General features: G+C 43.1%; 1 protein-coding gene across 6 annotated transcripts in view; it reads right to left on the bottom strand.

Annotated features, from left to right (window-relative positions):
- The window catches only part of LOC124155224 (thymosin beta), a 176,965-nt gene that overhangs the window by 104,729 nt on the left and 46,091 nt on the right, over positions 1-26,145 (bottom strand). For all 6 annotated transcript variants that reach the window (XM_046528985.1, XM_046528951.1, XM_046528943.1 and 3 more), the window contains exon 2: positions 25,785-25,833. The gene's annotated coding sequence lies outside the window, so the exon portion shown is untranslated. The remainder of the gene's footprint in view (positions 1-25,784; positions 25,834-26,145) is intronic.

Raw genomic sequence — 26,145 nt, 5'->3', positions numbered from 1 at the left:
GTACGTGAGAATCCGAGACCAATGGCGATGAATGCTTTACATTGTGCTATTGCCGTCATTTCTCCCCGGCACGTCTGCCAATTCACAAGATAGGGCAGTTGTTTCACCCGTATTCCCACGTAGTACACTTTCAGTCCCACGGATGTCGCATACAAACAAGAAAATTAATACCAATTAGACATTTCGCTAAAGTAATGCGCTTCAGAAACAAATACCTGCATTACTCCTCTAAGAATATAAACAGGAAAGTTATACAAATAGCGAAAAAGTTTGGCAAATACTCCAGAGTAGGGTTCAAAGAAAACGTTTATGAAAGTATTTTTAATGCGTGTGCCGTACAAGATATTATAATAATAGAAGTGCTTTACAGCAGCATACACTTTATCTCCATATGCCACAGCAGTAACATTTCTCTTTTTATTTATTCTTTTCTCCTGATAAATAAAAAGCCTCTTCTTCTAAGAGTAGCTCAATGGTTTCGCACAGCATTTCAAACCGCTGCACATAGTCGGCAATCGAATCCGTGAACTTACCCCCTCGCAGAACAGACAAAAGAGAGCGCCCCAAAGGCGGAACATGTGTCGCAGTGAACAACAGTATGCGAATGGAATTCCAACGAGAAGAGAGAACAGAGAGAGCGAGCGAGGAGTTTCTCCGGCGAGTCTCAGAGTGACATCGCACGCGACACAGAAATCACACAAGCAGCCGTCGCTCGCAGACAACATCCAAGAATTCCATCACTTTCGCAGCCCTCATGTGCGTCAGCGACTCCCTTCTGTAATAGTTTCTCTTGACCCCACCCCCTCCTCCTCATCAGCCACTCCCCCGCATCACAAGAACCCTACTCTCTCTCTCTCTCCCTCTCCACACATGTCAAGTCTCCCCCCCTTTCCAACACGCCGAAGGCCGATTGTCGATGGATTTACGCGGGAATGCCCACGACAAGGGCCGACTTCGATGCCTCGATCGACCATAATGCAGACGACAAGATCTCCGCATCGCATCCGCCAATCCCCGCAGATGTGTGCCACGTTCACCGAGACGAGTGCCACGCGACGCCCAGGATGCCCTGTCGAAAAGGAAGCGTTCGGGGAAGTGTCCGGGTAGTGTTGCGGGAGTGTTCAGGAAGCGTTTAACGGTACGTGAACGCTTCCCGGCAGCTTCCCGAACACTTCCTCAACACTACCTGACTGTCGACCCTTCGCTTGCCGAACACTTCCTCGCCACTTCGTGGTTGAAACACTTCCCGGACGTTTCCCCGACACTCCCGGAACGCTTCCGAAGCGTGGGAAACACTTCCTCGACGCTCGCTGGACGTTTCCCCGACACTCGACCGCGACCGTTGTCGACACTCCCCGAACGCTTCCGAAACACTTCCGCGGAAGCGTTCCAAGTGGGCCATAATCTGCTTCCCGAACACTTCCGCGACACCTCCTCAACGCTACCCCAACACTTGCCCGCCACTTCCCGAACACTCCGTCCGACGCTTCCCCAACACTTCCTCAACACTTCCGTTTCGCCTGGGTGGGCTCGAGAAATGTTCGGGATAGCCCACTGAGGTGTTTTCATTGGCAGGAAGGGCGCGGCGAACTACGAAATAAGCTACGACGCTGCGTAGAATATGGGCCCTTATGATTCGCCGATGACAATTTTACAAGGGAACCTTAATTCACGCTCTTCACTACAATCAATGTGAAGGAGCGAACAATGAGACAAATAAGTGGAGCGTAATTACAGAGAGATATACGAAAAGGCTAAAATGAAAGCTTCCATTGAAATCTTTCCATGATCGGGAAAAACAGGCACCGGAAGGCCTGGCGTATGGCGAAATCTGAAGAGAGTGCGAACAATTACGATTCCAAAGGATGGAGATGCGAGGAGTGACTCTTGGGAAGCCGGCTGGAGACGTTTTTAAATTCGATTAATGGACGCTGTATCCCAATACTCCAATGGAATTGCTAGAAAATACCAGCGGCGCTGATCTTCACAACTCTAAAGGCGCGGCATTACTTCATTAATTCATACGACGCCTTGAGCGCAAGCATTCAAATAAATTCAGAGGTAAGGAAAGAAAGGGATAGGAACATGTAATAGAAAAAAGACGAGGACAACGGTGCTGAGGGAGATGGAAAAAGTCCGGAATGAGAAGGTAGATATGCGGCCTGACTGGGACTCGAACCCAGAACTTCCCGGTTGCCGGCCGGGTGCTCTACCAGTTGCGCTACCAGGACGCTTAGATTTACCATGATTTCTGCATTGGCCCTGTAAAATTTAGTACCTGTACGTGAATTACTACGAAGCAAGTTTCCAAACGAATAAAAAATATGCTAAAAATAAATAAATGTTACCCGCATTTTTTCTGCAATTCACCTTGCCATATGATATTGATTTTTGATCAATCATATTGAGGGCATGAGTGCTAACAATTTGCGATTAAATACTTATAGCTATTGCCAATTTCATATCTGGAGTTTTCAGGATAAGTGTTCACATTTTACGTAAAATTTCTTGGGTTCTCAAGACTACTTTTGCACCCCTTGGAGATCATGCGATGGTACCACGGGACCCAAAGTAGATATGGATAAGATGATAGCAAAACATTTAAAGGAATTATGCACGCGAAAAGTATTGGTTTGGGATGGCGCAGCGGCGAAGGGTGACCGGCGGGGAGAGGGCGGTGTGTGTGACCGTGAAACGGCGTCCACGCGAAGGAGAGGGGGAGGGGTGGGGAGGGGAAGAGGCCAATTACACGCACTCGAGCAGCCGGTGGCGGGAGGGGCTGATTAGGGGGGAGTGGGGGTGGGATCACTTTCGCCCTCTCCACATATTAAACTGCGGCCGCAAATTCATCCAGCGCCGAGGCGGAGAGAGAGAGACCGCGTCTCACCTTGACGATTTAAAAGCGCAAGGCTCCACTGCTTCCGATAAATCTCTTCGCCCAACACTCGATGACTCAACCGCATTCGACGTCATTACCGCCCGCAGCAGCTTCGGAATCAAGATGGAATGGAAAAGGTTTTCCTTTCGTCTAGACGGTGGATTCTTTATTCCTTCCCCCCCTCCCAGTCAACACTCCAATTAGAGATTGCGATCTGCAAAATATTTCATTCTTTCCATAAGGAAAATAACTAAATATTTCAATGAAATGTTGGCTAAATGCGTGAATGCAAGACTAAAACTTTACTTTTTTCATACAAATCATCTGTCATTCCCGACAATTATCAAGAGAATTCCGATAAAACATAAATGCCCAATTATAAATTATATAAGAATCACTAGGGGATATCTAACAATTCAATCACATCACATAGGACACCCGGGCAAAATAAAGATGGCTTGTTAGAAAGGCATTTAGAAAAATAATAAAATCTTAAGTCTGGATTAAAAATTTCTACGCATTTCAACTTAAATACCCATGGACTTAAATTGATCCAAAGGATAAAAACTCAAAAAAGGTAAAGATTATTCAAAGCGTAGCAGCAAAACCATCAGAATTAAATGGATACGGATGGTGTCGGCGAGGCTACTGGAAAAGCCATGCAAGAAGCAGAAAGAAATACCCCAAAATGATTATAAACGAACTAATAAGTACCAGTATTAATAGATTAACAAAGGAATCACATGATACACTTTTTTCGACAAATAATACTACTAGCATCTTTACTTGTAAGAAAAACACTCTGGATTGCAGTTCTCTGCACTACTTCCTCAACTATGTAGAATATTATCGACAATCCAGAGGGCTCTGCTTAATTCTACCGTAAAAATGGAGATGTTAAAGCTTCGCCACAGTCCCTACACTCCAGATATTGCTCAAAACGTATCCTTCCTCGGCAAAAGCGATCAAGAGAATAACATCTAACCGAAACCTGAAAGCAAAATTGAAAAAAAATAATACGTCCACCGCATTCAAGGCTGTTATTTTCAAATTAAATACATGACCGAATTCTGTTTCAAAACACAAACAAGAATACCAAGATGAGTTCTAAAAGTCATGAAGGTTTGACAATAACACGGTTATTATTATTATTATAATCATAACTAAAATATATACCTTCAACTCTTCTTTACGAATAGCTTTTAGAGTATTCACTCTAATAAAAAATAAGTAGGTAAGTGAAAAAATCAGGATAAATATAAATCATCTATTTAAAAGCGTTTACATATTCAATACATTTAAGCACAACATCACTTCTTCAATGGCAGGTCTTTAAGAAATCGCTCTGCCCTCTACATAGATCAGGCATGACGACAATTACAGGCAAAAGTATTCAGAGACGCGATTCGAAGACCCGAAGAGCTTCCAGTATACGTCGTGACGTTTATTTTCAATCGCTTGGGGAACCGATTGCGGTAGGAACAGAATAAAAGAAGAAGATAGACTATTTTGATCAGAGTGGGGGTTTATCCGCCAAGGAGTGACTCTTATCTCCCAAGTCAAACGAAACTCCAGGGAAAAAAAAGGTCGGATCCATGACAGACGTGTAGGAACATCAGCACGACGTCGAAGCGCGGTGGGGTGAGGAGGACAGCCGTGCATGATGGGAAAAAAACACGACCACATTTCCAACGGAGCAAATACTCCGACAAAGAAACGACCGAGGAAGAAGACATCGCAGCAGAATGCAAGTGTGTAACTGGCAACGTGGCATCGCAAGAGAGGGAGAGAGCGCTCAAATGTGTGCGTTTCGGTGAAGGGATAATTTTTCCCCCATGGGTTTCCAATCAGAGGGGAGGGGGATGAAAGAGGAAGGGGGGGAACGTGGAATGCATAGGGTGGGAGTGTTCCGAGGGGGAGAGACTACAAAACCCTAACCAACCCTCCTCCCCACTCGCGAGGGTTTCCTAGGGATCCCTCCCCCAGAGGGGGGGCCTCGTACACCCCCGACTTTCCCTCCATCTACACCCCTCCAGCTTCCTGCACTTGCAACCCCCTTCCGATGCCATCCTACCCCTTCTTCTCCTTTCGCCAACTCCTGCTCCCTCCTGCTGCTCTGCACACAAGCACATCAAGAGACACAAACTCAAGACCCCCCCTTTCAAATCCGTACAGACAACCCGCGATTCAAAATCTCCCCATGCAAATCCAGAAGTAGCGCGACCTGTTCCTTCATGAAAAGGATATATTACGCAGTGACACAGCGATCTAATCCTACCCGCAATGTCGAAAACAATTTACGTTTACTAAAGATGGCCGAATATTGCAGGCGAGAGCAAATCTCCAGCACGCCGCAGCGCGCTGTTTCCACACTCATACATCAGTATTCTGCAGTGGATCAGCTATTGCTTTCCTTTCGAATCGAATGTGACTCATCACCACAAATCTCGCTTCGCTTCTTATGGGATAACTATTTAGTTCATACGCAGGTGCTCTCGATTTTCAAAGACGAAAGAAAACAAGACTGACATCCCACTTTTTTGTGGGTGGCGTCGACATTCTCTGATGTTGGAAACCGTCTCCACTTTGAAAAAGAATTTACAAAAGTAGCTTAGAGACCATAACGCAACGCGACACCTGATGGCGTCTCACAAGTGTTCGCAACATTTCCTTATTGGGTGCAGTCAATTCGCGGGAACTAGTCCACGCAATATTGAGGCGCACATCACTGGAGCGTATGTGCTATGACCTGCATCTTACCACATCTTTCTTTTCTTCGAGCGATTGCCGAGATTTCCGTTCATGATTCTATCATGTCCATCTGTTAAAGTTAACATCTAACGGATGATACATAATTTAAAATTCCTCAAAATGAGCGAACAAGTTTTTTCACCCTTTTGCGAAGGATAACGAGGTTGTTCGGAGAACTGCAGTTCAGAAATGTTCAGCTCAAGAAACAACAAATAACGAAAAATTCTTATATTTCAATTATTTCCAGACAAATCCCACATGCGCATTACAAAAGCATACCACGGAACAATATGCTGCGAGGTCCCTCAAAAACGGAGCTCAATAACACAATAAGTTCAACATATTAACTGGGACTCGGGATGGAGAAACTATAAAGGCCTTTTTACATCAGGAATGTCATTGCTCAGGTTAGCACTGAAAACATTTTTGAAATTGCGAGAATGCGAGCTCGAAATAAGAGCAGGGGATATTTTGCCATCTATCATCCATGCATTCTCGCGAGCGTTATGGCAATTCACTGCTTAGACGACGAAATTTCGACTGCGCCTTCATGCATTCGTCAGATTGCGCAATGACGTGCCCCATGTGAAACAGCCTTAAAGGATGTTCATGCCTAACGAGAACTATAAGAAACATTTTCTCAGGAAAATTATCTGTAAAAATTAAATAATAATCATTCACCAGGAAGTGCAATAAAAAACAATACGACAAGCAATGGAGAGGGAAAGGCTGCGCATTAAAGCTTCTGAGTTAGCAGTGGGCCCTCAGGGTTCTCACTTACGTCGTCTATTCCAGCAATATTGGCTGTTAATTTCTTAAAATGGAACTAAATCGAAATATTTCTTATACTGCGACCAAATGACGCGGATTAGAACCCAGATCAATGTAAAACCAAACGTATCCTCACTCTGCAGCATAAAATTACTGAATAATCCAAAGCGCAAAACTCAACCCACAAATACTTCTCATGCATCAGGGATGAAGGGGAGTGTGTGCTTTGAAACTTTTCCCCATTAGGATGAGAGAGAGACAAGGCGAGCCCTCGGCGATGCTAGCCCACCAGCCATTCAGCCACCGAAGGGCTTTAGCCGCGCTTGTGCAACATGGGGGGGGGCATGTGTGTGCGCTATGCAATTGTTCTACTTGTGCTCCTTCCATCGTCCTCCCTTCCGCCTCTCCCTCCGTTCTTCTTCCGATCCGTCGCCGTATCGCCTATCGATCCTTCGTGACCGTGACTACTCGCAGAGCTGAAACCATCCCACTTCTACACCTTCGCAACGAACGAGGGCGTTTTCATCCCCAACAGCGGGCGTGATCTCTGTGCCTGCTCCGTAGTGATCGGAATTCTATCATTACGAAATAGTTAATCGAAAAGAGATCGGGATATCTTCACAGGCTGCGCAGGATGAGGGAACGAAAGCGACTCACGATGAGCAAAATCCCAGAAGCTTACTCAACCACATCACCCTCTCTCATGCACTTGGGTCTTACAAATACGCACTCCACAATGGGCCAAAAGAAAGAGAGGCAGTGGCGCGAAGGGTGGGAAATGGCCGTCAACCCAAGATCGGAAAAGAGCGCTGTGTGTGTGCGTGCGTGCTGAGTTCTCGCTGTCTTAGCGTCGCGTCGCAGGCCTCGATGGATTGGCGTGAGAGAGAGAGAGAGACCGCTCCTCCCCCGATCTCGGTGAGCCTGCACCTTTTTGTTCAGGGCGAGGGGAGGGGGGAAACAGAAGAGCATCGCATCGGCACTCTGCATGCAACGAGGGAGGGAGGCGGTGAGTCACTCCCACGCGAGGGGCCGCTCCATCCGTCCTCTCGACAGCACCACACCACTGCTGTCACTTGTATGCATGTCAATCCCCAACAACCCACCCCACATGACCACTCGCCTCCCCCCCCCCAATACCACGCACACAATGTCTCAAACTCCTGCGTACCCCCGAGAGCTGAAAAGAATAAAATTTTCTTTCCAGCATTCTGCATTTTGCTTCAATGGCCGTTTTACACGGGGCATGTAATTGCACATTGCACAACTATTCTTTTCCTCAATCTAGAGTACAATGCCACGAACGAACGAAATTATAAATGAGACTATTTTGCCATCACGCATTCGTACATTCTGAAGTGCGATCTAGCAATTCACCACTTCACACCACTAACGCAATTTAAAAGGCACGCTCGCGCATACATCACCCTGGGTAGTCACGACACCTCGTGAAAAAGCGGGCTTCACGACGAAGAAAACAGGAAGAAACTATTTACTCCGTAGCACTAGAGATACCGGATGCTGAGACGACATTTATCGAAATAATAATCTCATTTAAGAAATTTATGATTTTTTTCCTTTTCTTGACCTTGTTTAATATACGATATAATATTTCCTGGAGTTTAGGTCAATTTTTTAATATTTATTTTTCATACTTTTTTCTTACATAGCCCTGATGATGATTTAAAAATAAATCGAAACGTTGGCTGAAACTTGTTTTAAAATTTACCTAAACTCCAGGAAATATTATATCGAAATTTATAATTCGATAATAGCTCCGAGGGGAGTAAATGAAAATGTATTCTTACCTTCAGCGAAAACACGAGAAATTGAAGGTTTGAGTTTCAGGCGAATAGACCCAGGGTGAAACGCTCACAGGACCACCACCGCGTCAGGGGCTTGTAGAATGCTCTCACAGTTTCCATGTCCGAAGAGGCAATCGTCTTCAGTAGGGCAGTTTTCAGAGCAAGGTGAACGATAGATGAATGCATGAAATTGTCATATTTTTCACGCTCATGATTAATAAACTATTCGCCCTGAAGACGATCGCAAAGTCGGACTGTGAAATGTTGGCAGCATTCCTACTGCTGAGCCGGTGCTAATTGAGCTGAGCCACAGACCTTTTCACACACTCGTGAAATTGCTCTCCCTGTCTCTTAAATTAACGCTGCTGCGATCGTTCTTGATAAATTGATCTCCTATTTCATATTAGAGAACTAAGCGAAACATTAATTCAACCTTGAAAATACGAATACAAATACTGAGAAATATGCCTGGATTTGTTTATGAAGATAATTGCTATCCTACTTCCCAAATAATTCACCTTTACCCACAAGTTTGTAAGGTACCAGAGTATGAGAGTTAACAATTTGGGGAAACTATTCGAGAGAGAACACGTATGAGCGAATTACAGAGCAGTGTGAATGACACATGATTTTTAGAAATTGTTATGTTTTTCACATACAGATACGAAACCCGGATGTTAAGGAAGGTAGTGAACCACCCCAAATTTACGACTAAGTACATTCCACTTCACTTGTAAGCTGTGTTTCTCAAGGAAGATAAGTTTAAACCGACATCGAAGTCAACTATCAAGTTCAGCGGTTCCATCTAATCATACGATTACAAAAAATGAAAACAGCTTGATCATACGCGTGATCATCGCCAAAGGGGACAACGAAGGCGACGTATCTTTAATTGTAAGGAATCCTGAATCTTCAACAGACCATTTAACCTAGAATAAGCAGAGCGATGCTTCCATTGGATTGGGTAGCGATTGTTGATTCACTGTTACGAAGGAGAACCACCCCGAGGCCTATCACAATTATGTTCTTTGTCATGGAAACTAGAAAGAATAACACAGTGGCTATATATGTATTTAAAACAAAGAGAGGGAAAACATACATTTACAAAGGCCAATTCTGATACCAGAAATGAAAATTTTGAAAAAAAAACTTAAATGAACACTAAATTTCGAAGTTATTACAGGCCGACGATTGAATGGACAGATGGAGCAAGGGAAATGTAACGAAGGAGTAAAACAATGCTCAGAAAGCCATGATTCTAACAAAAAAATAAGAGCATGATGAATATTAGAGAGAGAGAGAGAGGACAGAGGATGGAGGGAGGAGGGATGTGCAGGAGTAGGGGAGGGTCCAATTTCGGTGCAGAGAGAGGGAGAAGGGCTTTTTTGGGGTAATTTGGCAGAGTGAGGCGGTGGGCGGCGGAGAGAGTCGCCTACCCCAAGGCCCAGACAAGAGAAAGGGTCGATGCGAACCCCGAGAACGCAGCTCACCAACACAAACACCGTTCACGTCGCCCTCCAAACCCATCGGTGCCTCAATTTTATCCACACTGCACAGAACTATCGCGCGTTCCTAAAAAAAAAAAAAGAACAAGGCTTTCGCATCTAGTGTCCTTCGAAAAAATGTAGGAATGCGTGCAGTGGGATCAACGGCTTTCAATTCGTGTTTCACAGAGACAAGAGACGAAGAATGTAACTGAACTTCTCCGTCGAATATCGCAATTGATCGTTAACTCTTTGTCACTCCTAAAAATCTTAAAGCAGCATCGCAAGATAATTAGTTTGAGGGACACATGTAATGCACATAAGAATTAAAAAAGTGGGATGACTGGTTAAATATACTAACTCTAAATAAATTATTAATGAACTGCAATGATGATATACAGTTTAAAGATGTATTAAGGAAGGTTGCCGTGATAATTTTCCAGCAATTCAGTTTTCCAGCATAAATTACTTATCAGAAAGGGCAACTGCAACGCCAGGCTATCTCACTCCCCAGCAAGTTAAAATTATTTAGTCATAAAGTTATAAAGTATTTAAAATTTCTTACTGGATTTCCCCGTAACTAAGTTTCAAAATAGATTAAAATAATCCTGAATTTCAAACTAAGATTTCAAAACGGAAAAGGAAAAACCATGGCACCGGACTGAACAATCAAACTGAAGACCAAGGCAACGAAATCTATGAATAGCACAAGCAGATTTTTCTCTCCGATTTGCGACGATCTCCTACTTCTAGGCCACCAATGCGAATAATAGCCCCCAAGCCAAGTCGAACCCTACCCTTAAGGGGACGAACGCTTACCAGGCGATGGGGCGAGGACAGAGGGCCAGAGACACCGAAATACGTGCGGCATTCACCCAAACTTGGTCATTCTGTCCGAACGATTTGAAGGGTATCGGGAAAGTAGATGTTACTTCTACTAGAGATAGTTACAGGTGTCTGGGAATTCAACGGCCAGTCTGAAAGAGGGCGTATTCCTGGTGCAGTTTAATGATCCTCCATTGCAGAGGGCTAGATCATCACTGCTATAACGCCTATTTGAAGTCTGTGAACTGGAAACAGAAGAAATAAGGAAGTACCTTTTCAAATTTAAAAAAGTCTTATTTTCGTAAGTCAATTAACTTCTTATAAAGTGAGAATATATGGTACCAAAGGTGAAATTGGGAAAAAGTAACGAACGGTTTTACTTACGCCTTCTCCCGCAAAAATAACTATACTATGCAATTCTCCAAAGTTTAAGTTTTAAAGGGCCTGTTCGATACCGTGCAGAAGTTAAAAGATTCAAAAGCTATGCTTGAAAAATGAAAGCAGCCTCCAGCCCCGTTCCTGCTTATGGCATTGCGCATTGCCATTGCAAGTAACTTGGAACAAGGATTTATGACGTATATAGCTGATATATCCATTTAAGAAAATGGTAAATATCGCTCTTGGCTTGCTTCATTTGTTGGTATAGCAGGAATTTATTCAGAAATCCTGTAAACTTGGTAGACTTTCCAAGTAACAAGATTTCAGGATTCACCGAACACACAATTTCAGATTTTTAGTGTTCGAAACAATTTATATATTTTCAAATTTCCAAGATCAAATTCGCATTCAGCGACCTCCACAGCTAATAATTACTGAACTTGGTTTCAATAGGTTACCGTGTCGTACGTTTCAACATTCTGGACCACTGTGCAACGCCAGCACTACTCAAGCACACCGATGCCGCCGCGAGTGCGTCAAAAACCCCCGATCCCCCTTCAAAACCCCCATTTCCACCCCCGCTACAGAAGCCAGAAATTAAAGGCTTCTACGCTGCGGTTTGAAGAGCACGTCTGAACGAGGAGCGACTTGAAGTGTTTGATGAGCGAAATTGGAATTCCGGGGAAAATGAATGGGAGAGTCTTCTTCGCATGAGCCACGCGCGCTGACCATGGGAGGGGGGGGGGCGCCAGACACGCCCCCCTCCAATTTTCCACCCCATTATTTCGACGACTCCTTCGGCCCCTTGACCACTCGAGCACACACCGACCAAGAGGCCGTTTCACACAGTGCCAAGTGCCAAGAGGAGACCATCGCCCTCCAGTCCATCGCACACACTCACCACAATATTGGGCCCCTCCCGCATTACCACAACATCTAATTGCAAGTGTGGGCTGTTGCGAGGAGAAACGCCATTTCGATTGACGCCCAGAGGATAGAAAAATGCAGAGGCAAATAAACCCGTCATGGAGAATAACCCTTCTGATGCGATCCGAAATCCAAGAATGGGTTTCACCGAGCGCCAGCAGCAGTATATGATGCGTGGAATTAAAGTTGAGAAACGGGAAAAGTTACTCCATTCAAATACATGCACACTCACATACAAACGACATGGATCTCCTATTGCGAATCATTGATTGTACGTACGTCCCATTAATAAATTCTAGATTCCAGTAAACAGGCCCTTATGATATAAATAAGCTTGCAAAGCGTCGTCGTCGATCGCGGTTTATTAGTTTCTGACTAGTTTATTAGATTCTGCTATCTGAGATCCTATAAGCAGCTACTATTCGGCTACACAGAAAGTAAATTCATAGGATGATGAAATGATAAAATGATAGTAAATAAGTACTTAAGCTATCATTATGTATGAGATAATAGAGAATGCACGTTAGTATTTAGAACCACTTAGAGAGCATTCAGAATTTTTCTTTCGTCGCCACAGCGAGACATCTGCAACGGAAAATCTTATAGGGACTCGGAATCTATGAAGGAGCATAGAGAAAGTACACGCTAAATTTAATTTGTAAATTCGGATAAGAATTATTTTCAGACGACGTAAAAAATATCCTTCGTCTACCGTGGTACTTTGGTAGAATTTATCGCGATAAGAAAAAAAAGGAAATACACATCAAAAAAGAGGGATTTAAAATGTCATTCGAGAATTCGTTCGCTGGAGACGCGAGTGGAGTGGCTTCCCATTCGACTCCCAATCAATCTCCGCGTGTGTTTCATGAAGCCAGCATTGCAGATCCAAGCGAGGCCCCTTGAATGACTGCCCCTCCTGCAACACGCCCCGCGCGAGTCAATTGCCTCCTCCGGAATGTCTCTTGCAGGCGCGTCTGCTTCCAGCCGCGCGCCGCGCTGCCGACGACCGGACATTCGCACATTTTTGGCAGCCGATTAAATGGGATGAATGGACGCGACGCGTGATTGCGACACTGTCGCGGAGTGTCTGAAAAAAGTGGGGAGGGGAGAGAGGGGGGAGAAGGAAGAGGACGAGGAGGGGGAAAAAGAAACGAGGAAGGTACACGCGAAACACGGATCATTCGGACGGACAACTCGAAGAAATTTAAAACGCGGATTTCAGAAACGGGCTGAAACATCTATTTCAGCGAGACATGCGCATATATCCTTATTTAAGCCAATCAACGGCGAATTTAAACGAAAATTCTTGAAAGTACGCGCTCAACAAAAGTTTGAGTGGCTTTTTTACAAGACGATGAGCGAGGGAATGGGATTGGTCGTAATGGCCACTGAGGTAGGATGGGAGCAGCGAGTGACGTCATTAACTCTCCTTTGCATTGCATTTTAAAGGTGTAAAAGAAAAATAACCATCAATTTCCTAAGCCGCAAACTCGGAACATTGAGATCGGGCTTAGGAAACGAAAAGAAAGGCTTGTGCTTTTTATGAGTGAGAACCGAAAGATAGTAAAAACATTGGCGGAAGAACGTGTTTGAGAGAGAGGCGTTTTCGGGAGAGTGCAAAGGTAGGTATTCGGTGGGGTTGCAAGGGGCGCGCGAGTACTTTCCCCCGTGGACGCATCGATCGTGCACGGAGCCACTGCCGCCGCCGGTTCGTATAAAAGGGCGTATCCCTTCCCCCACACCCTTAGCGAACCCCCAGATGAAAGGGGAAATGCCCGAGGGTCATCCACTCGTCTGCAGGGAACACACCCACCCAACGGCCACGTCATTTCCGGCACGTGACCGGCAGGGGAGTTCCCGGAAAGCGAGTCTCAACAATGGATTTGTAAAAGCACCCCCGGATTGCTCGAGAGAGAGGAATCGATAGGGGGGGGGGGTCGGGGACCTTCCCCTCCTTCCCTTCGCATCATCGCCTGCGCTCACATTGCAACTGTATCCAATGCAGTGAAGTGCTTCCAATAAGTTAGTTATCGGTGAGGCGAGTTAGAATGGGAATCTTTATAGGAACGTAGAGAAAGTATAATGTAAATTTACTTCGTAAATTCGGAGAAGATTTTTTTCTCAGACGACGTACAAAATATCCTTCGTCTACCGTCGTACTATGATAGAAATAATCACGATAAGAAAAAAAGGAAATTCACATCAAAACAGAGGGACTTGAAATGTCATTCTTTTCTCGTACTATTTTGGATAGCATCGGTGTCCTGATTAATTTACTAAATGGCATCACTCGATAGAACGACTAATTGCATGTTCATTTCTTTCCTTTGAACATTGCATGGATTTGATATGGACATTACATACCGTTGTCTAGTATTGCCCTTATATGAATGTGCACATGCTTTTTGTTATTATGCGTAATATTTTTATGACCGTGTGGTGTGCATTTGGGAATCACCTCTTGCATGCAGCAATCTAGTGAGTCGTCATCCCCTGCCAAACACCACAGAGAAGGGCTCGCAGGGTATTAAGCAGATATATAATACGTGTATCCGTTTATTCCCAATTTCAGACCACTTGAGAAGCGTAAGTAGCTGACTCCAAAACGAAGGATGAAATAAATTCTCGTAAGCTGAAACCAAGATATACCAGTGTTTTAACTATTACATGAAAATGATAAAGCATAAAACACACATACAATAATAGAGGCATGCAATAAGCTAACAGGATTGAACGATGATAAACGAAAGGGCAATTGAACTACGTCTATGATTTCCTACGAGCCACCTCAAGGGTGTTTGGCAAGGGGAGAATATTTCCACCCGTCTAGCACTAGGCTACAATCTAAAGTGTGAGGTGCCATGCCAATGGCGCGGGAATGGCAATGATAGGACAAAGATGATTCATGATTCGGAGAAATATCGGGAGTTCTGAAGAACCAGGGGATTACGTTGGAACGGATGTACGGCTTCCCATCTTGAGTTCCCGGGCTTGCAACCCGGCGGTGAAGGAGATATTTCAGAGCAACCCGACCCTGCTGAGAGAGGGATCCAGACCACAGCAAACACAGCACCCTGTTTGGTCGCGTGGAACGCAAAGCTATATAAGCTCACTCGTGGTTGCATTTCACTATGGTCGGGAGAACGCGAGCGCCGTGGTTCTCTCCTCACAAACCGTCATTCACGGCGAATGTGTGCTCACTTAGCTATCGGTACGTCCACCAAATCAAAAGCCATCTGTAATAGAATCGTTTAATCGCTTAAAAACAGGAATATTTGAGATTTCCCTTGACCAGGGTAAATGCTATAGATTACCTACTACAGGAGTGAATAAAAAACGATCAATTCAATGGAATCCTAATCACAATTCTTTTCCTCATTGCAAATAGAGAGGGACCAAACATGCCAAATGAAATAAACGCGGATGTATCTATGCGAGAAAATATAGCCATCGATGAAATTAACACAAAGCACCACGAATTATGGATTAAAACATCGAACCACAAATTATGGGTGATCTTAAGATCATCATACCGGATCATCTCTTCCAGGGAGACGCAAACTCGCATCAAAAGTGAGAGTTAATTACAAGGAGTAGCTCCCTATGGCAAGCCGAGTGAAAAACAGCAGATGAATGCCACGATATGCGAGCACACTAATTTGAAGCGAATCGCCCTCTTGCCGCACTCAGCCAATTGAAAAACCGCCGTCCGCTTCCTTCTCCCCTGCCCGTGGCCATCTCCGCTCATTTTCAACGAGCGTCTGACCCAGGCACGCCAAATTGCATGGAGGTGGCGGGGAAGCGAAGTCTACAAAAGACCAAGGAAAATGAAATATATACCCCCACCCCACTCCCACGCCTCCCCGCGTCTTCAAACTCGACGAAATCTCTCTCCGCTTGTTCTCAGTCAATTATTGCTTTTCCTCGATGCTGCTGCTCGCGGCCGGCCGCCCTTTAAAACGGGAAACTGGCCCAAGCCAATTACGACCCACGGAAATAGACCCGGAATCGTTCCCTCCTCACCCGGCGATGGAAAAAAAGGGATCAGTCGCAAACGTATGGACTATTTGTCCATTATCAAATGCACCAGAGTTCAAAATAGCACAAAGGGCTGGTGCAGCATCGTTTCGAACAAGCTTCGACGAGAAAAAGTTTAAAAAATCTTAATCACAACCTTCAGAACACGATCTTTGATTTCACGCTTTTGTACAAGGAATTTTTTTTTATTTCATGGAAAATGTTTATAGCTCCAAAGTGATTCCATTCTAATAATAATTATAATAATAATAATACGTCTTTATTGGGCGAGAATGGGACTAGAAAGTCCCATCTTCCATCTAACCCCAATTCTAAGGCACATACTAAATAGTATGCACTAGAAAATGGCGCGATATTAATCTATTACTATAACTTTAATTACTGTTCAATAAAGTTACATTTTCCTCGGAGTTCGACTGATAAATATATTGAAAAGGAACTGTAATTATCGAAAATTATAATTGCTATTGACGGAGTACAACGCAAATGGAAAACATTCTGTACAAGATCCTATAGAGAAATGCTCAAAATTATCTCAACATTTCCGAACCATTGATACCGATCAATACTCTCGAACCGGCTGAGAAGATTTTAAATGAAACAAATATTTTTATTGGAAGAAGTAAAACTTAAAAGTGGCATTCCAGTTTTTCTGATACAGAAACAAACCAAGAGTAACGAATGTTTATCACTACCAAAGATTGGAGACGAAGTAAGGAGAGTGAGTTGCACAAACAATTTGCAATAAACATATAACGGCATTATCTATGAAAAAAGGTATTCTGACTTATTTCACAATGATTACGCTCCAGTGGCTAGTGGCTAACTTCAGCTTCATTCGGGCCGAAGGAGCTCTTCGCATTCCCACGGGCCGATGGAATCACTCCACTTGGGTTCTCTTAAAATAATTCTGGAAAAGTGCGGCGACAAAGTGAGAGAAATAATCCACTTCTCCCTCGTTAGAACCCATTTGGAATACGCTGCCAATGCTTGGGATCTTCATGAAAAAGGCTTGATAACAGAGTTAGAACGCGTGCAAAGAAGAGCTGCCAGGTCCGTGAAAGGTCATTACAATAGTCTTGTTAGTGTAACTGACCTAGATAAACTCGGATGGGAATCTCTGTCAGGCGGTAGACTGAAAAATAGACTAAACCTGTTAGATAAATTCAACAGCAGTGAATTTTCTGACGAAGTTAGCCATATCTTACGAACGCCAACATAATACGATAGATAAGATCATCTAAATAAAATAAGAGTGATAGACTGTAGAACAGACAGATACAAAATGTCTTTTTCCCCCTCGATAAATAGAGACAATAACGGCAGCGTTAGAAGTCACAAATAGATTACATGACTTATATTGTAGCCTACTATCTTATGTATACGTTAATGCATGTTTCTGAGTTTTCCTATTTTTTCTAACACCATTTTTGCGTGTTCTGGCTTTATTGGCACAAAACCTAATTATTAGCAGGCACGTTTTGTCTTTGAATGAATGCGGTAGAATAATTGGTTAGTTTGCGTAGCGTTGTTTTCGACCATGCGGTGTGCATGTGGGAATCCTATTGCATGCTGGTGATTAATCACCCCCTGCCAAACACCCTAGAGGTGGCTCGCAGGGTATTATGTAGATGTAGATGCACTGGCATCATCTCAGCCAAATTTCCACATTGGGTTCGTCTCACCGGGAGGGTGCGTGCGTGGGTGCGTGTCGCGTGGGAAATGCCAACCCCCGAAATGAAAGAAGACACGACCCACCCTGTTGCTGCTGTCACCCTCTCATTCCGCTCTCGCCCACCCCTTGACGAAACACTTTTCACCTCCTCGTCGTCATTCAAGCATCCCCTAACGCACTCGAGTCGGAAAGGAAAGCCTTGGAGGGCGCTGGCGGATCCCTCCCCCCCCCCCCCCCCCAATAACCCCCACGCCCAACGGCGACGACCGCGAGATTCGTGGCCCCTCCCCCCTCCAAGTGCCACCGCAGATCACCCTCCACTCCACCCATCCACTCCTGGAATCATTCATTCCGTAGTCCTCGGTTTCCTCCCGGCGAATCCTCGATCGACCCCTCTGCAATCTCACTCACCCTCTCGCCACACGGCTCTGGGGGTCGCGGAGGAAGCGCATTCATCCCCATTCATATCCTAGCCCAGCAAACTCCAGCTCACACTGAAAACCACTACAATGCTTCCCGCACTACGGGAAAGAGGGAATTATGGCCCCTGAGTAAATGCGCGCACAGTACCTCGCCTGATTACGTAATTCTAGGCTTAAACAGTGACCCGAGCATGTTTTATAGGAAACAAAATTACACGAATATCCTTGAATCATTGGAGCCCGCAATACTAAAGGATTGTAATGTAAACGAAGTTGAAACGAAGCAAGACAAGTTTCCTTGCTGACGCACTTGCGATCTGTCGAACCGTTTTATTAACTCTGATTTCTATACAAATATTTGTGTTCATCTATATGTCAAAACACTTAAAGAAACATCTTACATTAAATCTAAATTGGTTAATTGATTAATTTTTATTAATTTATATTAGATGATATATCGCTTCACTCCGCTAGAGGTGGCGTCTCAATAGTGGGAAAACCACGCGGTTCGACGTTGGAAGACAATTCTTACCGCTAAGCAACTCGCCCAACCCCATCCTCCGAACAGCACACACTTCGCTTCCCAATCCATCCCACTGCACTCCCACCCTCCAACTGCACCCTCGCCAACATTTTAGCCCGCCCTATGCACACACGCACTCATGAAATTAATATGGAAGGGGGTGAAAAAAAGAGCGAGCGGGTGAAGGATTTGATTCTCTATCCCAGCGGATATAAGCTATCCCCCCACCCACCCATCAAGTCCTCATTAAAAGTTTCCACGAGAGCGCAAATGAAAGACGGATTCGATGCTGCATATAAGTCACGAACAAAAACATGCCAGGAAAATAATAGAATTTTTAAGTCCAAATTTTAAATGGTTTCTCAGTCGGCTGACAGACTAATTATTCTATTCCAGAAAACAGTTGAATTGGAGCTCTCCCACTTGGGGAGTAAACATGTCGACCTCATAAACGTACCAACGTGCCTAATTAAAGCACTTAGGCGAGATTTTTCCACGCCATTTTGAATTTCAATTGATATCGCGCCCTCGAGTGCCGCTTACATTTCAAATATACAAGACGGCATTTTAAGCTATCATAATTTATAATATAATCCAAGAGGATTAAGTCCTAAATAAATCATATCAACTCATATATTTACCTATTATGAAGCTTTTCAACTACGTGCAATTAGTCATTAAAGGGAATTGGAAAGTCGCAAGATTATTAATATAATAATAATAACTATGGTTTACTATAATAAACTAATTATTAAGTGTTCATATATAATGTCATACATGCAGCATAGAACAATGCTATTTAAGTCCTTATACTTAGGGTGGGCAGAAAAATAACTAATTAGAGCCCTAATTCTTCATTATTTCATGACCTGATCAGTCAAAGAAAATAATTATAATCCATGATCCAATTCAAAGGCTGATAATTAATAAATAAATCATGGGACAACTTTCCAAAACCAGTTCCTAATCGGACAGCTAGTTTCGAAATTAACCAATTTTTTTAAAAATACATAGTCTCGCTGCCAAGAAATTAATACAAATATACAACCCGTCAACCTTCGAGTGTACGCCCGAGCAATTATTTCTCTAGAACGGTAGCATTAACGAATACTATTTCTCACCCAAAACCTAAGAAAGTGCTCTAATCAAAATTACCGGGGATGATTATGTACTTAAACGCAAGTTAATAGTTTACTCGTATTGTATAACGTATGGCCGGAGAAACACTGGCATTGCCTTCGTAAATAGCGAAGGCCATATTTAAAATTTCGCAAAATACACCTTCTGCTATCGTAGCGAAAGACAGAATTTTAGCCAAAATTGTTGTATTTCTACCCTCCTTGATGGTATTTACAGCCTCGAGAGATTTAATAACGAGGCTAGAACAACTGTAGCCGTGAAAAAAGCGATAATTAATAACGATAGAAAAGGATATACATTTGGAATGAGCGAGGTAGAACCTCACCAAAGAGGATGATTCCTTAGAATGGCACAAGGCCCTCGTTTTTCCCTCATTTGCAGATGGAGATAACAACTTTATAATTATATTAATTAAAAATTATTAATATTACAGATGTAAAAGAAGAAAGAACGGGTTGATCGGTAAACTAACTTAGAGACCCGTCCAGACGGGTTCCTATTTCTTTTTCTCATTGCGGTGGTCCGCAAGGATCACAATGGGAACTTGGCACGCATATATGCCTGCGTTCTCGTATTTGCGCTCGCACTAAGAACGCAGCGAGAAACAATGAAGCATCGACGCGCGTGCGGCAGACGGGTGCAGTTCTACATGGGAAGACTAGTAGTGGAAGAGATGGAGGGCGAGGCATTAGAGAAGTAGGCACACCAAGTAGGCACGCCGTGAAGGAGAGAGAGAAAAAATAGGGGAGACAGAACGCAATTCAAAAGCACGGTTGCCAACTGCACGGATCCACGGCAGTACACGCTGCTTCTCCCTTGCCCATCAGAAAGCATCACCTCCGATATACTTCGAAATATGCTTAAAAAGTACAGTTCCTTAGCTCGATACTATCACAACTGATTCCACGGTATAGATGTTCGTTTCCGATAGCATTAATAACTCCCGACGAACGCCATCGATTAAAATGTAGACATCAGTCCCACCTCTCTCCATTCCATCCCAAAAGCCTCACCTTCCTCACACACCAAACATGCTTGCACCTATTTTGGATTTTAAAATAGAGAAAACCAAATCTAGTCAACTAAATCAATGCTAATGAAAATGCAGTGTCATCATTTCCCGATTCACGACGACTCGACCGTAGCGCCAAACGTTAATCGCAGCACACGAACGTTATATAACCGCGCTAAACACGGCTATCTGTCACCGAAATGGCGAGACCCAAACTGGAAATTCGATCCTGTTTACATGGTTATTGACTCGTACGCCTAAGTCTCCCATTAGTCAACAAATATCAACCAAGCTCTTTCACCCACCATGAAGAGGTTTGACCTAGGGGACAGCGGTTCGAAACCCGCTTGGATGGACCTTGATTAACGGTAGATTGGATTCAATTTTCATAATTTAAATATTTTCAATAAGAGCTATACAAATTATGATAGCAATTAATTGCTAGAGTACTGAGGCCGTGGACCCCCCCAAACTTTAAGATTCATCTCTCCACCCAGCACTGCAGAATACGAAAAGACGTAGAAATAATCTGAACACCACCAAGCTGTATTTTTTATTATTTTTCATCCCGAGAGAAATCTTTCTAAAGACTTATTTATAACATTTCTCAAAATGTCACTCCTTCACCATAATAACGCCAAATTTCACATGACGGCATCGATGACATCCCATGAATGACATAGAAGGGAGGATCGGTCACTCCATATCTAAATTGAGAGTTTCCACAAGCTTCCCACACGACCGAATTTCGGTCAAAGGTCAATTGGAGATATTTATTTGCCCCTTGACCCTAGTTTCCGATTAATCCTTCAAAAAAAGACGACGCTTTGATCGAGCCAAGCGGATACGAGACTTAAGAAAACTCCAAAGAAAAATTAATTTCATAATTTACTTAATATATACTAACACACAAAGGTCCCGTAATCCATATACAAAGCAAAACAATTGTCAATAATAATCAGGAACTTGGTGTTGCTGAAAGAAATGCTCGAGAAAAAAATCCAATGAGAATAATGAAACTGTAAGAGACATCTCGCGAGACTGTTATTCTGACAACATTGTGTTTTGATGTTCCAAAAAAAAGCGTGGGAGGGATCCATTTCCATCGGAAGCGGAACGAAATGACTTACTATACACATTAAAAAATTGAAAAGTGGTAATGCAAAGAAATGGAGTCAATAACCAATCGTGATAGTCGTTTTCATTGAGGCCGATTTTGGACAGCCAGATAGCAACAAGCATTTACGTCGAGGTAGACTAAATAGACAAAAACTAGCAGTGTCATTGTGAAGTTGAAATAACTTCCACGGAGTCATAAGGCGAAAGAAAAACGGTGAGAAGAGGGCCAATAAAGCCGTTTAGCCGAATTATAAAATAAAATTAATTCTAATTACAGCAAGTCATTCCATTAAAGAGCAACGTCACCCACAAAATAATATAAATGGTCAGTACCAAGGCGACGTTCTTTCCTGAAAAGGCGGTGAATCTCGACAAAACAACCACAACGAGCGCCCTTGCATTTTGCGCCCAGAAAAGCACAAAAAATGCAGCAAAGGACGACCCTTTCCCCCTCCCCAAATCGCTAATGCTTTTCACAACCCTTTCAGCCTTTAGTCTTTCTCTCGACACGCATGCAGAGCAGCCCTCCAATTCGGGGAAAGATAAACAGCGCCCCCTCGCCGTATTTCATCAGTCCGCTTTTTCTTTTCAGTTTCATGAGGCGTGGGAAGGAATTCATCCATTGAGCACAACAGGGTACACCTCTGCTTTCGCATACAATGAGCAGGTGGAGAAAGAATACGGGAGGAATAACGGTTATTATAGGAATGAGAGGTGTACAATTACTCACAGCAAATACGAGGGATTTTAAGGAAACAGGTCAAGAGAATTTCTCAATTCCCAGTTTCTAGGTCCATTTTTTAGGAACATCACCGTATGGTTTATGGTACAAACACAATATTTAGACATGATTTCTTTGAGGAAGGAAATGTGAAATAAGTGAACTAGCACGTGTCATTAGTGTACTCGAGTCATTTAGGAAGAATCCTTCGTTGAATACTGCGTTTTTTCAGGGCCCTAATACGTGGACTATTGGGAAATGGAGAGACAACCTTCCCATCTACTAGGGAATATTGGCGCTATTTTAAGCAAATGTCTTTCTGCAATCCGATTTACATCCACAAAATTACAATTTGCAGAAAAACCTTTCCCAGTGGACGTGAAGTTAAAAATTACCCTAAATAACTCAACTATTTCACAAATCTATAAATATTAAACCTCCATTAGCATAAATTACGGTCAAAATATACAGCCCTTAAGTGCGCCTACGTCATAAATCACCATGGTAACGTAAGCATGAGGTATTTAAGTTCCCATTCACAATAGAATGACAGAATAAATAATGCTCTTCTGCCTTTAGGTATCCTCCCGAGAAGTTGTGACGGAAAGTCAATGAAAACCATTCCCACAAAGAAACAATAGCTGACTGACGACACATTCCATCTTTTCAATTCGGATGATGGCTTCACGAAGTGGAAATGACAAAGATGAACCTGAATAGCTTTCAAGTGTGGCATGAAAAATGAAAATAATAAGAGTAGATATTACCAAAAATTACAAGAGCATAAGAACCAAGGGAAGATGAAGAAGGAGATGTGAGGAAGCGGTATAAGACCTACTATTCCTGACAGATGGACAGTTTCCCCAACACAGCGGAAGTTTAGAGGTATATCAGGCTATTCCTGTTGAATCAAAAGAGGTTCAATGGAAGCACGCTCCCCCGACAACGAGGATTCATGCATAATTTATCAGAGCGGTATTGGAAATAAATAATTGCACAATCGGCTAACAAATAAAGAAAATACACAGCCCACGCATCGACTTGGTCAAAGACAATATTTTCATCTGACAAGGAGACCGGTGATCAATGTCAAATTATAACTCTTTTCCATCCAATCATAGTAATACTCATAATGACGGAAAAATGAGACTACTTTCTAGCAGTACAGTACTAAAATGGAACCGCTTGATTACAAAACGATGGGCTCGTACACTTCATGACACCGCGGCGTTTATACAGAAGGAAACGAGGGAGCGAAAATAAAGCATAATGAGGTTAGTAAAAGAATTTTCCCATTCCTCAAATATTACGACCAATAAAACTGAATGACCTATACGCTGCGCAAAAAGCCTAGGCAATTTAATATTCAGCTCTTGAATATGTCTATTTGTGTAAGAAAAGAGAAGCAGGAGTGTCTTTTAACAAGAGTGTAGGACTCCTTGACTCGAAAACGAAACTCAAAGAAATGAAGGAAATGATCTTACTTCATGAAGGAAAGTGTGCTGTTTCAACGGCCAAAAGGTTTGCTCGACAACAGAAATAAAACACCAGAGAAGGCGGAGAATAAAATGAAGAACTCTCGAAATGCACGCCGTGTCGCTTGGCTCATAATCCGTCAATCCTCGACTAAATGGCTAATCGACCCATTTCGCCTGCTTCTCTCTTCGGGATTCCGAATCAACGTAAAAAAAACAGAGGGTCATGCGCTCCATTAGCATTAGTCTTGGAGTCGACGAAGGGAACAGGGCTTCCCTCACAAACTAACATGTGTGGGGGCAAGTATAAGTGCATGAGGAGGAGGGAAGAGATGGAGGGGGTTGGGGGGCCACCTCTCGAATGGACGCGTGTGCGAATGAAAGAGAAAGAGGAGACGACGGAGGAGAGAGTTGAAATATGCTCGTGAAGAGGAGACGACGGGAAAGCAAAAAACGGCGGAGCAGCAATTGAGAAGAATGTCTTCACTACCACATTCACGTTTTCTTTGGACACAAATGACGCCCATAAAATCAGGGAAGTAGAATCGAGAACGGAGAGGTTCAAAATAACATCTTTAGTTTGAAGGAGCGCAACAGAGCCTATCGCGGTTTAAAACTTACATTAGACATTCTAAAAGAAGAACGTACTAAGTTAGTAGCCTATCCGCATACATAATGAAATTAATGTTCCCAAAAGAACTAACGAGCCGCTACCGTATTTTGTAATTGCAAGTCTTCAGCCATGGTGTGCATACAGTCCCGGGTACACTTTTCTGTAACGGAACGAATGGTTCATGCTTGCCGAGAGCCAAAGTATACGTGTAAGTGACAAAGCGAAAAACACTTAAATTACTCATCAGTATGCTCAGTCCAGTTTGGGTAAAAATATTCAACGACTGCCAAACACGCTGGAGGTTGCAGAATGATATGGCAAAAATATTCCAAAAAAATACGCCCTATAATAGTTACGCAGGATACCATAAACTAGTTAAAGTAAATTGTGGATAGCATAAAACGAAAAAGAGGAATTTTGACTATAATTTACAGCAAATGATGAGAGATTTTTCAGCTACAGCTTGAAAGTAATACATCTCAAGCCAGAGGAGATGGCGACAATTTTTCAATACCAAAAGACCAGTGACTTTATGGTCTTGATCGCAACAAATGATCAGCCGAAGGAACATGACAGAAGTAAACATAGGGAAGACGAATACCATAAGCGATGACCCTGCGAGGTCAATTTAATTCCAGATGATGACAGCGAAAGTCGTCAGGAGTTAGGGCATTAAGAGAAGAATTATGTAAGGAATTAAACACACTGACGAACCGTGCAAGACCAGCATCATTGAGGATGGATTTTGTTTTCAACTGAAGTTCATGGCCACGGATAATTACAGACGTAACGAATTTAGCCATTATACGTCACATACGGAGACTATGCTTGTTAACCTACGGACAGCTACCACATTTGCACACCATCCCAGTCACAAAACGTTCAATAAAGAACTTAATTTGAACAAAACAGATGCATATTTACATACAAAGCAAAAGATCGATCCTTAATCTGATTTAGTACTCCTCGCAATAGCTTTTAGCGAAATTGAACCGAAAGAAAAGGTGAAGGCTGCAGCACCTAAAAGAAACAACCAAGAAAAATAAGGCTGGTATTGTTTTCAATCGCTAAGAATACACCGATAGCAATATGTGAAGCCAATGTGCCACTTAATAACGGGATAAACAAGATGAAGCCAATATATCCACGGTTAATCATCTATCAAGAGATGAAACGGTGTAGGCGAGATGGCTGACGTAGAAAAATATAGGGATGTTAATCGCCACTTACGATAGACGACAAGTGAGCCGAACTCTGCTCCAAACGGTCGAGGAAGGTCCTGCAAATGAAAAAACAAAGAATTAGTTCCAAAGATACCATTTAGACCAAATAAAAATTATCCATAAATTCTAATTCTCTCTCCCTTCATTTTGCTGAATCTATCGCGGTTATAAACACGCAATGAATACCCTCAACTAAATTAAATGTTCTCTCCTAAAAAGTACGCATAAACAGATTATCTGGAAAAGAGCCGCAACCTTAAAATAAAACTAATACCGACAAGTATCCACAAGATGGAACGACTAACTTTGCACATGGTAAACCCCACCAAATTCGGCTTCAATTTAAAACTAGACGGGCCGACAACAAA

The sequence above is a fragment of the Ischnura elegans genome, chromosome 1 (assembly GCF_921293095.1).
Source record: "Ischnura elegans chromosome 1, ioIscEleg1.1, whole genome shotgun sequence".
Lineage (NCBI taxonomy): Eukaryota > Metazoa > Arthropoda > Insecta > Odonata > Coenagrionidae > Ischnura > Ischnura elegans.
This window is presented reverse-complemented; position numbering and strand designations above follow the sequence as displayed.